Source organism: Hyla sarda, chromosome 2 (genome assembly GCF_029499605.1).
Source record: "Hyla sarda isolate aHylSar1 chromosome 2, aHylSar1.hap1, whole genome shotgun sequence".
In the NCBI taxonomy this organism is placed as follows: Eukaryota; Metazoa; Chordata; class Amphibia; order Anura; family Hylidae; genus Hyla; species Hyla sarda.
Genome location: NC_079190.1, coordinates 130,009,415 through 130,024,009, shown reverse-complemented (window position 1 = coordinate 130,024,009; position 14,595 = coordinate 130,009,415).

Here is a 14,595-nt window from a genome sequence, read left to right as displayed (position 1 = left end):
GAAATGATGAGGGGGGAATGATGGGGGGACATGATGAGACAGGGTGGGGGATGATGAGACAGGGTGACATGATGAGGGGGGAGGCACTAAATGCTTAATGTCTGTATGGCTAGTGGTGGTCTATGACAGGGGGAAATGATGAGACATGGGGGAATGATGAGACATGGGGGTGACGATGAGAAGGGTAAATGTGGCACAGGGACTGATAAAAGGGAAGGAATGATGTGGCACTGGAGGGGACAGGACCAAACTGAGGTGCAGAAGAAAACGAAGTTGGGGGGATGATGTGGCATTTAGTTCGAGTAATTTATTTTACATTTAATTTTTTTTTACTTAAATTTCCCTGTTAAAATGGGGGTGCGTGTTATACGCCAGTGCGTGTTATACGCCGATAAATACGGTATATATTTTTTCTTCCTATGAAGCCTATCCCTATTAACTATTCTAACCCCTCCCTCCGCTCCACCCCAGGTGCATTAATAAGTCCCCCCCTCTATCTACACTATCTTCCCCCTCTATGTTGTAGGTACCTTCCTGCCCAGCCCCTAGTTTAAACACTTCTCCACCCTTCGAGCCATCTTCTCCCCAAGCACAGCTGCATTCTCCCCATTGAGGTGCAGCCCGTCCCTATGGTAGAGCCGGTATCTGACAGTGAAGTCGGCCCAGATCCATGAACCCAAACCCCTTCTTCCAAACCAACTTCTGAGCCACTTGTATACCTCCCTTATTTCCGCTGCCTCTCTGGTGTGGCTCGTCGTACAGGTAATATTTCAGAAAATATTACCTTGGAGGTCCTTGCCTTAAAGGGTAGCTCCCACCATCCTTTTTTTTTTTCTGTCCCTGCCTATTGCCCATCTATCCCTAACCCCCTTCCTGCCTTTATTTTTTTTTTTTATTATCTTATAAATGGCATTTTGTCTGCCTGGTAGTGTACTCACTAACAGGCAGACTTCCCCAGCAGGCACCACGTCACTGATGCCTGCTGGGGGCCGAGTTCCGCCCATAGTTCTCCTGACAGGGTGCCTCCAGCTGTTTCACCACTACAACTCCCAGCATGCCCTGACATCTATTTGCTGTCAGGGCATGCTGGGAGTTGTAGTGGGGAAACAACTGGAGGCACCCTGTGTTGGAAGACACCCAGCCCCCGACCAATATCGCCCCCCCTCCCCCTCCCCCTCACCTGTGCCGGACCATGAGCGGGGGTCCGTAGCAAGCAACAAGTGTATGCCCGGCTTCTTGTCATGCCCGTACACTCTGGAAACTGTCTCTATGTTTCTGGAGGATTGAAAGTCCTCCAGAACCATAGAGAGAGTTACCAGAGTGTAGGAGCATGACAGGAAGCCGGGCATACACTTGTTGCTCCATATAACACGCTCCCCCTGGCAATGACAGGACACAGCTGCAAGGAGCAGTGAGGAGGCGGCGTATCCCCGCTGGAGCCGGGGCTGTAAGCAGAGGTAAGAGCCATGTTCCTCCCTGCTGCAGGGAGAATATGCAGCAGGGAGGCGGCCAGTTTTTGAGTCCAGGGAGCCAATGCGCAGCCCTGGATTTCACTGTGCTCGCTCTCGCCTGTTTGATTGACAGGCGGGAGCGAGCACCGCAGTGACTGGAATTTCGACTCATTTGCCAGGCTCAAATGAGACGAAATTCTGTAGTGACGTCACTGCCGAATGCATTCGGCCACTAGGAGGGCGACCCCTAGCCCCTTAAGGACACATGACGTACTGGAACGTCATGTGTCCACTCCCGATCTATAACGCGGGGCCACGGCGTGGCCCCGCGTCATAGCGGTTCGGGCCCGGCCTCTAACAACGGCCGGGACCCGTGGCTAATAGCGCGCGGCATTGATCGCTGTGCCGCGCGCTATTAACCCTTTAGACGCGGCGTTCAAAGTTGAACGCCGCGTCTAAAGTGAAACCGAAAGCATGCCGGCTAACTCAGTGGGCTGTTCGGGATAGCCGCGGTGAAATCGCGGCATCCCGAACAGCTGACAGGACAGCGGGAGGGCCCCTACCTGCCTCCTCGCTGTCCGATCGCCGAATGACTGCTCAGTGCCTGAGATCCAGGCATGAGCAGTCATGCGGCAGAATCATCGATCACTGGTTTCTTATGAGAAACCAGTGATCAATGTAAAAGATCAGTGTGTGCAGTGTTATAGGTCCCTATGGGACCTATAACACTGCAAAAAAAAAGTGCAAAAAAAAAGTGAATAAACATCATTTAACCCCTTCCCTATTAAAAGTTTGAATCACCCCCCTTTTCCCATAAAAGAAAAAACACAGTGTAAATAAAAATAAAAATAAACATAAATGGTATCGCCGCGTGCGGAAATGTCCGAATTATAAAAATATATCGTTAATTAAACCGCACGGTCAATGGCGTGCGCGCAAAAAAATTCCAAAGTCCAAAATAGTGCATTTTTGGTCACTTTTTATATCATGAAAAAATGAATAAAAAGCGATCAATAAATCCTATCAATGCAAAAATGGTACCGTTAAAAACTTCAGATCACGGCGCAAAAAATGAGCCCTCATACCGCCCCATACACGGAAAAATAAAAAAGTTATAGGGGTCAGAAGATGACAATTTTAAACGTATTAATTTTCCTGCATGTAGTTATGATTTTTTCCAGAAGTCCGACAAAATCAAACCTATATAAGTAGGGTATCATTTTAATCGTATGGACCTACAGAATACATATCAGGTGTCATTTTTACCGAAAAATGTACTACGTAGAAACGGAAGCCCCCAAAAATTACAAAACAGCGTTTTTTTTTAAATTTTGTCGCACAATGATTTTTTTTCCCGCTTCACCATAGATTTTTGGGCAAAATGACTGACGTCATTACAAAGTAGAATTGGTGGCGCAAAAAATAAGCCATCATATGGATTTTTAGGTGTAAATTTGAAAGAGTTATGATTTTTTAAAGGCAAGGAGCAAAAAACGAAAATGCAAAAACGGAAAAACCTCCGGTCCTTAAGGGGCTAGTGGCCGAATTTAAAAGTGATTTTAAACTGGTTTAAAATCACTTTTTTTAATTAAACTATATTAGAGATATGTTGTAGTACTTAAGTACTACAACATATCAATTTTTTTATTTTATGACAGTGCCCATTTAAGCTTGCAGCCTAAGTCCCTGAAATCATTTTTAAGCACACTCCACCTAACTCTTACTTTGCCATTGGTGCCAATATGTACCATGACTGCTGGGTCTTCTCCAGCCCCACCAAGCAACCTGTCAACACGATCTGCAATGTGCCGAACTCGAGCGCCAGGAAGAGAAAACTCTCTCTTTGTGACAGATCGCCCTGTCTGTCCCCCAAATAATTGAATCCCACACTACCAGTACCAGTCTGGCCTGTCCTGCACTCCTCCCTCCCTCCTTACTGGAGCAGACACCCCCCTGGAAGTCAGAGGCAGAGTCCTGCTGCAGTACTGCTAGCTCTGAAATGGCATCCCCCTCATCTGCCAACCGGGCAATATTGTTGGGGTGTGCCAGATCAGGAGTAGCCTCCCTGACGCTTTTCCATCCACCCCGTTTTCTAACTATAACCCAGCTAGCTGCCTGACTGTCCTGCACCTCCATCCCACTATCCTCCCCCACCTCTACCCCAGAGAGTACTTGTTCAGTGAGCAGGAGACTCCTCTCCAAGTTTTCAATGAGTCTCAGTTTTGCCAGTTTCTCCTCTGGATCCAGGATCTGTGCTTACAAATGAACAACTCGCACACATCTTGCACAACAATATGCACCATCAAACTGCTGTTAAAGAATTGCATACATTGTGCAAAATACACATTGGACTGACTTTTCCAACATTGAGGCCATACTTGATTTGGGAATTGCAAAAATTAACAGTAAAAAAAAAAAAAAAACTATCAAATATTTCAATTAAACTCCTTGAATTTAAAGTCCCTTAATTGTAAGTCCCTCTCACTTTTATACTTACACTCATCTTGTATACTTCACACTCTTGTATACAGACACACAATCACTAGCTCAGACAAACGCTTAGCATACATTCTTTTAAAGCTACCAGACACCACCTCTCTCTTCCTATGCCTGGAAGTGAATGCAAAAAGGTGTCATCCATTACTTAAGTGGGGCTTAATGTTAACACATAAAATGTCTTATACTTACGTGAATACGGGTAGAAAACAGACATGGTGCACATCTACAATCTTGTATAATGATCTGATTGCTTCTCAGCATAATATCAAAAACTAACAGTTTGTTAGTATACATTTTTGATCAAAAAGTACAAGTCCACTCGCCACGTCAAGGCCACCTATTTAGAGTGGGTCCCTAACATCCCTAGCATAAAATGGCGCAGCACTGGGCAGCGACCACCACCACTGACTGGGAGAGCATGGTAAGCGAGCTATGCGGCGTCCGTTGCTGCCGTGGCACCGTGCCTGCGGGGAGGTGCGACCCATGGACTGGTTTGAGTGGCATTGGGGCCGCTCTGCCAGTGGGTCGTTTTCCCCCCCATGGGCACTGGTGTCGCAGCGGTGGTGGTCGCCGCCCAGTGCTACGCCATTTTATGCTAGGGACGTTAGGGACCCACTCTAAATAGGTGGCCTTGACGTGGCGAGTTGGCTTGTACTTTTTGATCAAAAATGTATACTAACAAACTGTTAGTTTTTGATATTATGCTGAGAAGCAATCAGATCATTATACAAGATTGTAGATGTGCACCATATCTGTTTTCTACCTTCACATTTTTTCCTCAGTATCCACTGCCACAAATCTGGGGCCAGAGCAGGCTGGTATTATTAGAGTAGGAAGAGACACTAGTAGTACTAGCCTGCTGTTGCTTTTTTTATGTGGGTGCTTATTTTATTATTATTTAGTAATTTAAAACAAAATAAATGCTAAATGCTGTTGCTTTTTTTGGGTGAACTACTAGCCATGTCTTAAGCAAACCTGTTGTTCAAGAGAACCCTGGTTGAGATAAACGGACTTAAAAAAGTGACTAACAGCATAACTGACTCACTTTACCGTAGAAACCAATCACAGTTTGGCTTTCATATTTTAGAAAGCTTTGGTAAAATGAAACCTGCACAGTAATTGGTTTCTATGGGAAATGGTCTACAATGTCTAAAATATATTCCAGATAAATACAATACACCTGCATCAGCAATGTTACAGTTAGAGTGCTTGAAATTGATTTCATATCAGGTTCTTTCATATTTTGCGCTATATATTGGGTGCATTTAAAAGGTAAACCCTTTATAAAAAAACGATTTAATACATGTTGTTTAGAATTTAAAACTTACACAGCAGGGAAAATGCAATTCTTTCTGGAGCTGAAGTGTGAGGTAATCATGTTTTTTACAGAATATGATATCAAGCACAGCAGGTAACAGTAAAAGCTCAATAGAACACTTAACATTGCAAGGTTTTAAACTAGCAAGGTGAGAACCGGTATTAATGTTTGTTCTGTGATCCAGCTAGAAATGATATTTTGTTACAAATGTTGAAACTGGATTAAATATCTTTGCATTCATTTCGGGTTCTTCACATTTCAGATAAGTGTAAGATGTGGTCTACGACATTGTAACCTGCTCTGGAAGAAACAAAGCGTCTCAAGATAGATAAATAAAGGATTATGACAACTGTCATTTGTGATTAAGATACTGAAGAAAAGAGACAAGGTTCGGGTTAAGTCATGAAACCACAGTTTCATTAAGGGTTACATATGACTGAAAAGTGCCACCAGCATGAAGCATTGGTGAATGACAGGGATGAAGCAAGATGGTGATACTGTAGAGGCTGGATTCTAAATAAAACTATATTCTAGATATGATACCCGCACCAACGCTTTGTACACAGTTCATTTTAACACATTTTATATACAAGTAAAATGTCGTCTCTCCTCTTATTTGAAACATACAGTATCAGCATTAAAAAAGCAATGATTGAATTAATAAAATCATATTATTAAAAAGCAGCATATGTTCCCCCCCCCAAAAAAAAAACAAAAACAGGACCACTCGTGTGGTCTAGTCAGGTAAAGTCACAATTCGTGTCCAAATGTAGCACGTTCTGAAAAAAATACTATGGCTAGATGTTACTTTAACCCCTTAAGGACCAAGCGTTTTTCTGTTTTTGCACTTTTGTTTTTTCCTCTTTACCTTTTAAAATCATAACCCTTTCAATTTTGCACCTAAAATTCCTGATGATGGCTTATTTTTGCAACACCAATTCTACTTTGTATTGACATCGGTCATTTTACCCAAAAATCTATGGCAAAACGAAGAAAAAAAAATCACTGTACGACAAAATTGAAGAAAAAACACAATTTTGTAAATTTTGGGGGTTTCTACGCAGTACATTTTTAGGTAAAAATGACATTCTATCTTTATTCTGTAGGTCCATACCATAAAAATGATACCCTACTTATATAGGTTTGATTTTGTCTTACGTCTGGAAAAAAATCATAACTACATGCATGGAAATTAATACATTTAAAATTGTCCTGTTTTGACCCCTGTAACTTTTTTATTTTTCTGCATACAGGTCAGTTTGGGGGCTCATATTTTGCATCATGATCTGAAGTTTTTATCTGTACCATTTTTGTTTTGATCAGACTTTTAGATCACATTTTATTCATTTTTTATGGTATAAAAAGTGACCAAAATAAGCTATTTTGGACTTTGGAATTTATTTTTGCGCATACACTATTCACCATGCGGTTTCATTAATTATATATTTTTATAGTTTGGACATTTACGCACGCAACAATTTTTATTATGGCTATTTATTTTTTAGATGGAATTTTGGAAAAGGTGTGTGATTTAAACTTTTAATAAGGAAGGGGTTAAAGGGGTATTCCAGGATATTTTTAGTCACAGAAAGTTAGTGTAGTTCATAATATAGTGTCTGTACCTGTGTGTGACTGCTTTCTCACAATTCTTATGTGATTTTCCTTCCAATATTTATTTTTAACAGCATAAAAAATGACTGTTGTCTCAGATTTTTCCCAGGTTGCAATGCAGCCAAGACCTGACTCACTAGTCAGCTGATGACAGGGAGCCTATATGCTTCAATGGGTGGAGGGATTGCTTGGTGGGAGAGAGATTAATCTGCAGCTAATGCAACAGCTGTAGGCACCCTGATTGAAAACCACAGGTCTTTGAATGGATGCAGCTCATTTATGTTTCAATGGGTGGGGTGGCTGATGTGTGGGAGGGAGGAAAATGGAATTGTGGGATTTGTCGTCAAAAAAAGAAAAGTCAAACAGGAAATATCAGTTCACAAAAAGCTAGCCACAGTGTTATGGTAATCTCACAACATAGCCATTTAGCCCGAAGACAAGCGCAGATCCTTCCTAAGCATGTTTATTACTGTCTGCCAGGTACGTACTAAAATCACCTTATGATGGATAGCCCCTTTAACCCCTTAAGGACGCAGGACGTAAATGTACGTCCTGGTGAGGTGGTACTTAACGCACCAGGACGTACATTTACGTCCTAAACATAACCGCGGGCATCGGAGCGATGCCCGTGTCATGCGCGGCTGATCCCGGCTGCTGATCGCAGCCAGGGACCCGCCGGCAATGGCCGACGCCCGCGATCTCGCGGGCGTCCGCCATTAACCCCTCAGGTGCCGGGATCAATACAGATCCCGGCATCTGCGGCAGTTCGTGATTTAAATGAACGATCGGATCGCCCGCAGCGCTGCTGCGGGGATCCGATCATTCATAACGCCGCACGGAGGTCCCCTCTCCTTCCTCCGTGCGGCTCCCGGCGTCTCCTGCTCTGGTCTGTGATCGAGCAGACCAGAGCAGGAGATGACCGATAATAATGATCTGTTCTATGTCCTATACATAGAACAGATCAGTATTAGCAATCATGGTATTGCTATGAATAGTCCCCTATGGGGACTACATTAAAAAAATGTAAAAGTAAAAGTAAAAAAAAAGTGAAAAATCCCCTCCCCCAATAAAAAAGTAAAACGTCCGTTTTTTCCTATTTTACCCCCAAAAAGCGTAAAAAACATTTTTTATAGACATATTTGGTATCGCCTCGTGCGTAAATGTCCGAACTATTAAAATAAAATGTTAATGATCCCGTACGGTGAACGGCGTGAACGAAAAAAAAAAAAAAGTACAAAATTCCTACTTTTTTAATACATTTTATTTTAAAAAAAAATTATAAAAAATGTATTAAAAGTTTTTTATATGCAAATGTGGTATCAAAAAAAAGTACAGATCATGGCGCAAAAAATGAGCCCCCATACCGCCGCTTATACGGAAAAATAAAAAAGTTATAGGTCATCAAAATAAAGTGATTATAAACGTACTAATTTGGCTAAAAAGTTTGTGATTTTTTTTAAGCGCAACAATAATATAAAAGTATATAATAATGGGTATCATTTTAATCGTATTGACCCTCAGAATAAAGAACACACGTCAATTTTACCATAAATTGTACGGCGTGAAAACAAAACCTTCCAAAATTAGCAAAATTGCGTTTTTTGTTTTAATTTCCCCACAAAAATAGTGTTTTTGGTTGCGCCATACATTTTATGATATAATGAGTGATGTCATTACAAAGGACAACTGGTCGCGCAAAAAACAAGCCCCCATACTAGTCTGTGAATGAAAATATAAAAGAGTTATGATTTTTAGAAGGCGAGGAGGAAAAAATGAAAATGGCCAAATGGCCAAAATGGGCTGAGTCCTTAAGGGGTTAATGAGTGTGTTTTTAAACTTTTTTATTTAACCTTTTTTTTTTTTTATACACTTTTAGTCCCCATAGGAGACTTTTAGGAGGAATCATTTAATTCCTCACACAGATCAATAGAACCCCATTGAACTGTATGCTCTACGCTCAATTTATAATGCCTGGTCCTGCCAGGCACCATCATTCACAGAGCAGCAGCCACTGTGGAAGCAGAGGTAAGCCCTCCAGTTACCTCCACAGTGCATCGTGATATCGCACTGTGGGGGGAGGGGCGCAATCCACCTCACTGGACCAGCAGGGATGGGATAAAGGCACCTTTAGACGCCGCGGTCAAAGCTGATCTAAAGGGTTAATAGCCTGCCATGGTGATCACCGCATGTCGGCTATTAATGCCAGCCCTAAGCTACAGGAATCAGCTTGGGGCCGGCCGATATGACACACGTGTCATACCTGCCTAATGGCACATGGACGAGTATAGACGTCCATGGTCGTTAACTGGTTAATGCCTATAAAAAAAAAAATATATATATATATATATATATATATATATATATAAATATAACCTGGACTTGTAACCTTGAGTCTGTTGATATTTTTGCCCAATTTTGGTTCTCAAGTCCTCAGACAGTTCTCTTCTCCTCTTTCTGTTCTCCATACTTAGTGTGGCACACAAAGACACACAATGCAAAGACTAAATAAACTTCTCTCCTTTTTATCTGCTTTCAGGTGTGATTTTTATATTGTCCACACCTGTTATCTGCTCCAGGTGAGTTTAACCCCTTAAGGACCAAGGGCGTACAGGTACGCCCTTGGTCCTGCTCTCCTGATATAACGCGGGGTTACACAGTAACCCCGCGTGATATCACGGCGGGCCCGGCGTCATAGTGAAGCCGGGACCCGCCTCTAATAGCGCACAGCGCCGATCGCGGCGCCGCGCGCTATTAACCCTTTAGCCGCTCGCTCAGAGCTGAGCCACGCGGCTAAAAGTGAAAGTTGCCGGCTAGCTCAGTCGGGCTGTTCGGGATAGCCGCGGCTAATCGCGGCATCCCGAACAGCTGACAGGACAGCGGGAGGGCCACTGCCTGCCTCCTCGCTGTCCGATCGCCGAATGACTTCTCAGTCCCTGAGATCCAGGCCTGAGCAGTCATGCGGCAGAATCGTTGATCACTGGTTTCTTATGAGAAACCAGTGATCAATGATGAAGATCAGTGTGTGCAGTGTTATAGGTCCCTATGGGACCTATAACACTGCAAAAAAAAAGTGGAAAAAAAAAGTGAATGATGATCATTTAACTCCTCCCCTATTAAAAGTTTGAATCACCCCCCTTTTCCAATAAAAAAAAACACAGTGTAAATAAAAATAAACATATATGGTATCACCGCGTGCGGAAATGTCCAAATTATAAAAATATATCATTAATTAAACCGCTTGGTCAATGGCGTGCGCGCAAAAAAATTCCAAAGTCCAAAATAGTGCATTTTTGGTCACTTTTTATATCATTTAAAAATGAATAAAAAGCGATCAATAAGTCCTATCAATGCAAAAATTGTACCATTTAAAACTTCAGATCGCGGCCCAACTACACGGAAAAATACCGCCCCATACACGGAAAAATAAAAAAGTTATAGGGGTCAGAAGATGACAATTTTAAACATATTAGTTTTCCTGCATGTAGTTATGATTTTTTCCAGAAGTCCGACAAAATCAAACCTATATAAGTAGGGTATCATTTTAATTGTATGGACCTACAGAATAAAGATAAGGTGTCATTTTTACCGAAAAATTTACTATGTAGAAACGGAAGCCCCCAAAAGTTACAAAACTGCGTTTTTTTTTCATTTTGTCGCACAATGATTTTTTTTTCCGTTTCACCGTAGATTTTTGGGCAAAATGACTGACGTCATTACAAAGTAGAATTGGTGGCACAAAAAATAAGCCATCATATGGATTTTTAGGTGCAAAATTGAAAGAGTTATGATTTTTTAAAGGCAAGGAGCAAAAAACGAAAATGCAAAAACGGAAACCCCCCCGGTCCTTAAGGGGTTAAAGGATTGGGGATAAGATGTCTGATCATGGGGGTCCCGCCGCTGGGGATCCCCGGGATCTCAGCTGCAGTGCCCACTTGTCATTACTGCGCAGAGCAAACTCGCTCTGTGCGTAATGACGGGCGATACAGGGGCTGGAGCATTGTGACAAAATGGCTACGCCCCTCATGATGTCACGCTCCGCCTCTTGTGACATCATGGCCTGCTCCCTCAATATAAGTCTATGATAGATTTGCATTGAGGGGGCAGGCTGTGATGTCACGAGGGGCGGAGCCATGATGCCATGATGTTCCGGCCCCTGTATTGCCCATCATTATGCACAGAGATAGGGGATTAGATGTATAATGGCTGAGTACCCCTTTAAAGGAGCATCACATGCTTGAAACAATCTTATTTATCCACAATTTTGACAGGGTGCCAATAAATGTGTCCAGCCCATTTTTGGAGTTTGGTGTGACATTATGTCTAATTTGCTTTTTTTCCTCACTTTTTTGGTTTAGTTCCAATACACACAAAGGGAATAAACATGTGTATAGCAAAACATGTGTTACTGCAATCCTTTTCTGTGAGAAATACTTCATTTTCTTGAAAAATTTCAGAGGTGCCAACATTTACCCCCATGACTATATATATATATATATATATATATATATATATATATATATATATATGTTTATATATATATATATATATATATATATATATATATATACATATACATATATATATATATATCTATATCTATATATATATATATATATATATATATATATATATATATATATATATTTACTGAAAAATTGACATACACAACATACATTTCCGGTTGCATCCTTTTTTTAAGAAAAAAAACGTATATGTTTTAAAATTTTCACTTTGATTGAAATTCCAAGAAAAAAAAACTGTGCAAAGTCAAAAACCGTATGGTGCAAACCGGATGGAACCGTACGCACATGTGGTGTTGTACGGTTCCCATTGACTCCCATGTTGAAAAAAAAAGTATACGGTTTAATACGGTTTTTCACCCGGACCAAAAACCGTGGTAGGCTATGGTTTCTGGTACAGTAAAAAAAACAGACAAAACCGTATAAGACGCAAAACGGAAGCAACCGGACACATGGCTTGGCATACGGTTTTCACATAAAAAATGTATACGGGAACTGTATTGCAAAAAAGTGGTGTGAATGCAGCCTTACAATATTACACAGCCTAAGTAACTGTTTAACATACAGCTATCCCTCAACATACGATGGTAATTGATTCCAAATGAACCATTGTTACTTGAATCAATCGTATGTTGAGGGATCTGTGCAATAGTAATATAGAAAGTTATACTCACGTGTCCCCGCTGCTCCGGACCATCACTGTTGCCCTGGTCGTCGCTGTCATCACGTCCCCGGGGTGTCCTCGCTGCTCCGGACCTCTCATCACTCTCCATCATCACGTCGCTGCGCACACTGGATGTGGACACGTATTGGATGACGGGATGGTGTGCGCAGAGGAGAGCGATGGCCATGCAGCGGAGCCCGAAGAGGACGGTCCGGAGCGGTGGGGACAAGTGAGTGACACTCACCGGAGCCCACGGGGCACCTTAAACGGTTATCTGGCAGCAGCAGAAGCAGTCTGTTCTGCCGTATAGCAGTTTATGTGATGGCCCCGATATACAAAAGCATCAAATGTTGATGCTGCCCTCAACATGCGGTTGCCTCTGAGAGGCCATCATATGTTGAAATTATCGTATGTCGGGGCCATCGTAGGTTGGGGGATCACTGTACTTACCCAGGGGGACTGTAGCAAGCGATCATGGTTCCTTGTCTTCTGCAGCACCAACATTTGTCTCTTGGTAGCTATGACTACCAGCATCGCTGACAGTGGAGCTGGGTAGCTTACTGGAGATCTGGGACTACCAGCCGATCAAACTAATCACTGGTGTCTTACACCTCTTGAGATGCACTACTAAAAGTTTGCAGATGTCTTTCATTGGTTTAACTTAGTCTAACTAGCATTACAGTGATCATAGACCCACCAAGTTCTGATCTCCTGCCTAACTACCTGGTTTCTACTCTTGAGGTTAGGATAAAAGATATGGACAATCCGAATGGCGCCTTCCTTAGGAATAGAAGAAAATTGCCAAAGCGTATGAAAGGCAATTTTTATTGGTAAAATGGTGCAACTTAAAGTTTCAAATCCGGACCGAATTCTTTGTCAGGCAGTATGAGTTACAGAGAAAAAAGCACCAGTTTTTAAATGTTTACATAATGAAACTGCCACCGGGTCAGAGGGTCAGGGGGAACTGTAGTTCTTGAACAGGAGAGCTTAAAGCAGTTTGGCAGGAAGATCCAATATAATAAATTTCAGTATTGCAGGAAGATCGCTAAGTTAACCTAACATACTAAATTTCAGCCGACCAGCACAAGATTAACTAGACTAGGTTCTACTGCACATTAGAACATTAACTAGACTAGGTTCTACGGCACCCTGGCTATACCTCCCGCCTCCTTTTGAAGCGCTGGAGACCCTCAGAATGGAGCCCCCTCTGGGTCTAAGCATCATAAAAAAGGGTTAGTGATGCTAGATAGTGATGCTAAAATTCCTGAGGTGCAAAAAAACTTTTTAATAGAATTTATTCTATATAATAATTTTTTCATGTATGATACCAAAATCTACCAACAATGTAGGGGGACCGCGATGGGATCGAAAGTCGCACCGGTGTATGCTAATCTATTTATGGGCGCCTTTGAATCTCAGTTTATCTCAGGTAATAGAGACCTTACCCCTTATATTTCAATATACAAAAGATATATTGATGATTTATTCTTCATATGTGATGACCCAGAGGATATATCTGATACACTTCTAAAAACTCTGAATGCCAATGATTGGGGCCTCCAATTTACCATGGAAACCAGTGAAGAAAAAATTAATTTTCTAGATCTATGCATCTCCCATGACAACACTAATTTTATTACATCAACCTTCTTCAAAGCTGTTGATGTCAATAGTTATTTAGAATTTAATAGTGGGCATTATAAGCAGTGGCTCAGAAACGTTCCCTCAGTCAGTTCCAGAGAATCTGTAAAAATTGTACGGAAGATGATATCTTCAACAAGGAAGCAAGGATTCTGGAGACTAGATTTAAAGAAAAAAAGTATCCGAAGGGGATCATTAAACATGCCCGACAACAGGCACAGAGGAAAACGCAGAAGGAATGCCTGCATTCCACAACAACAGAGGATAAGGTTATTGATACGAAAAAAATACAGAGACAAAAAACTAATTTAAACTAAACTGCTTTAAGCTCTCCTGTTCAAGAACTACAGTGTTGACAGTAATGCATTCAATTTAATCCAATTTTGTTATGTGGTCTGCAAACTGTATATTGTACGTTCCTTCCATTCCCCTTCCCCCTGACCCTCTGACCCGGTGGCAGTTTCATTATGTGAACATTTAAAAACTGGTGCTTTTTTCTCTGTAACTCATACTGCCTGACGAAGAATCCGGTCCGGATTCGAAACTTTTAAGTTGCACCATTTTACCAATAAAAATTGCCTTTCATACGCTTTGGCAATTTTCTTCTATTCCTAAGGAAGGCGCCATCCGGATTGTCCATATCTTTTATCCTAACCTCATTTTCTTACCGGACCGAAGAGTCACGGGAAAAGGACGCGGAGGCTGCCACCTATCACCGGCTCAGTGAGTCTACATGCCATCATAGGTGTTGCACTCTTAGTGCAACACCACACGGTAAGGTGCATTATTTTTATCCATCTTACTGATATACCCAGCAATATTTCACTAGGAGCGCACCTCTTTTTGTTCATTTTACTTCAGAGTTTCTACTCTTGCCTCTCAAATTCTGGT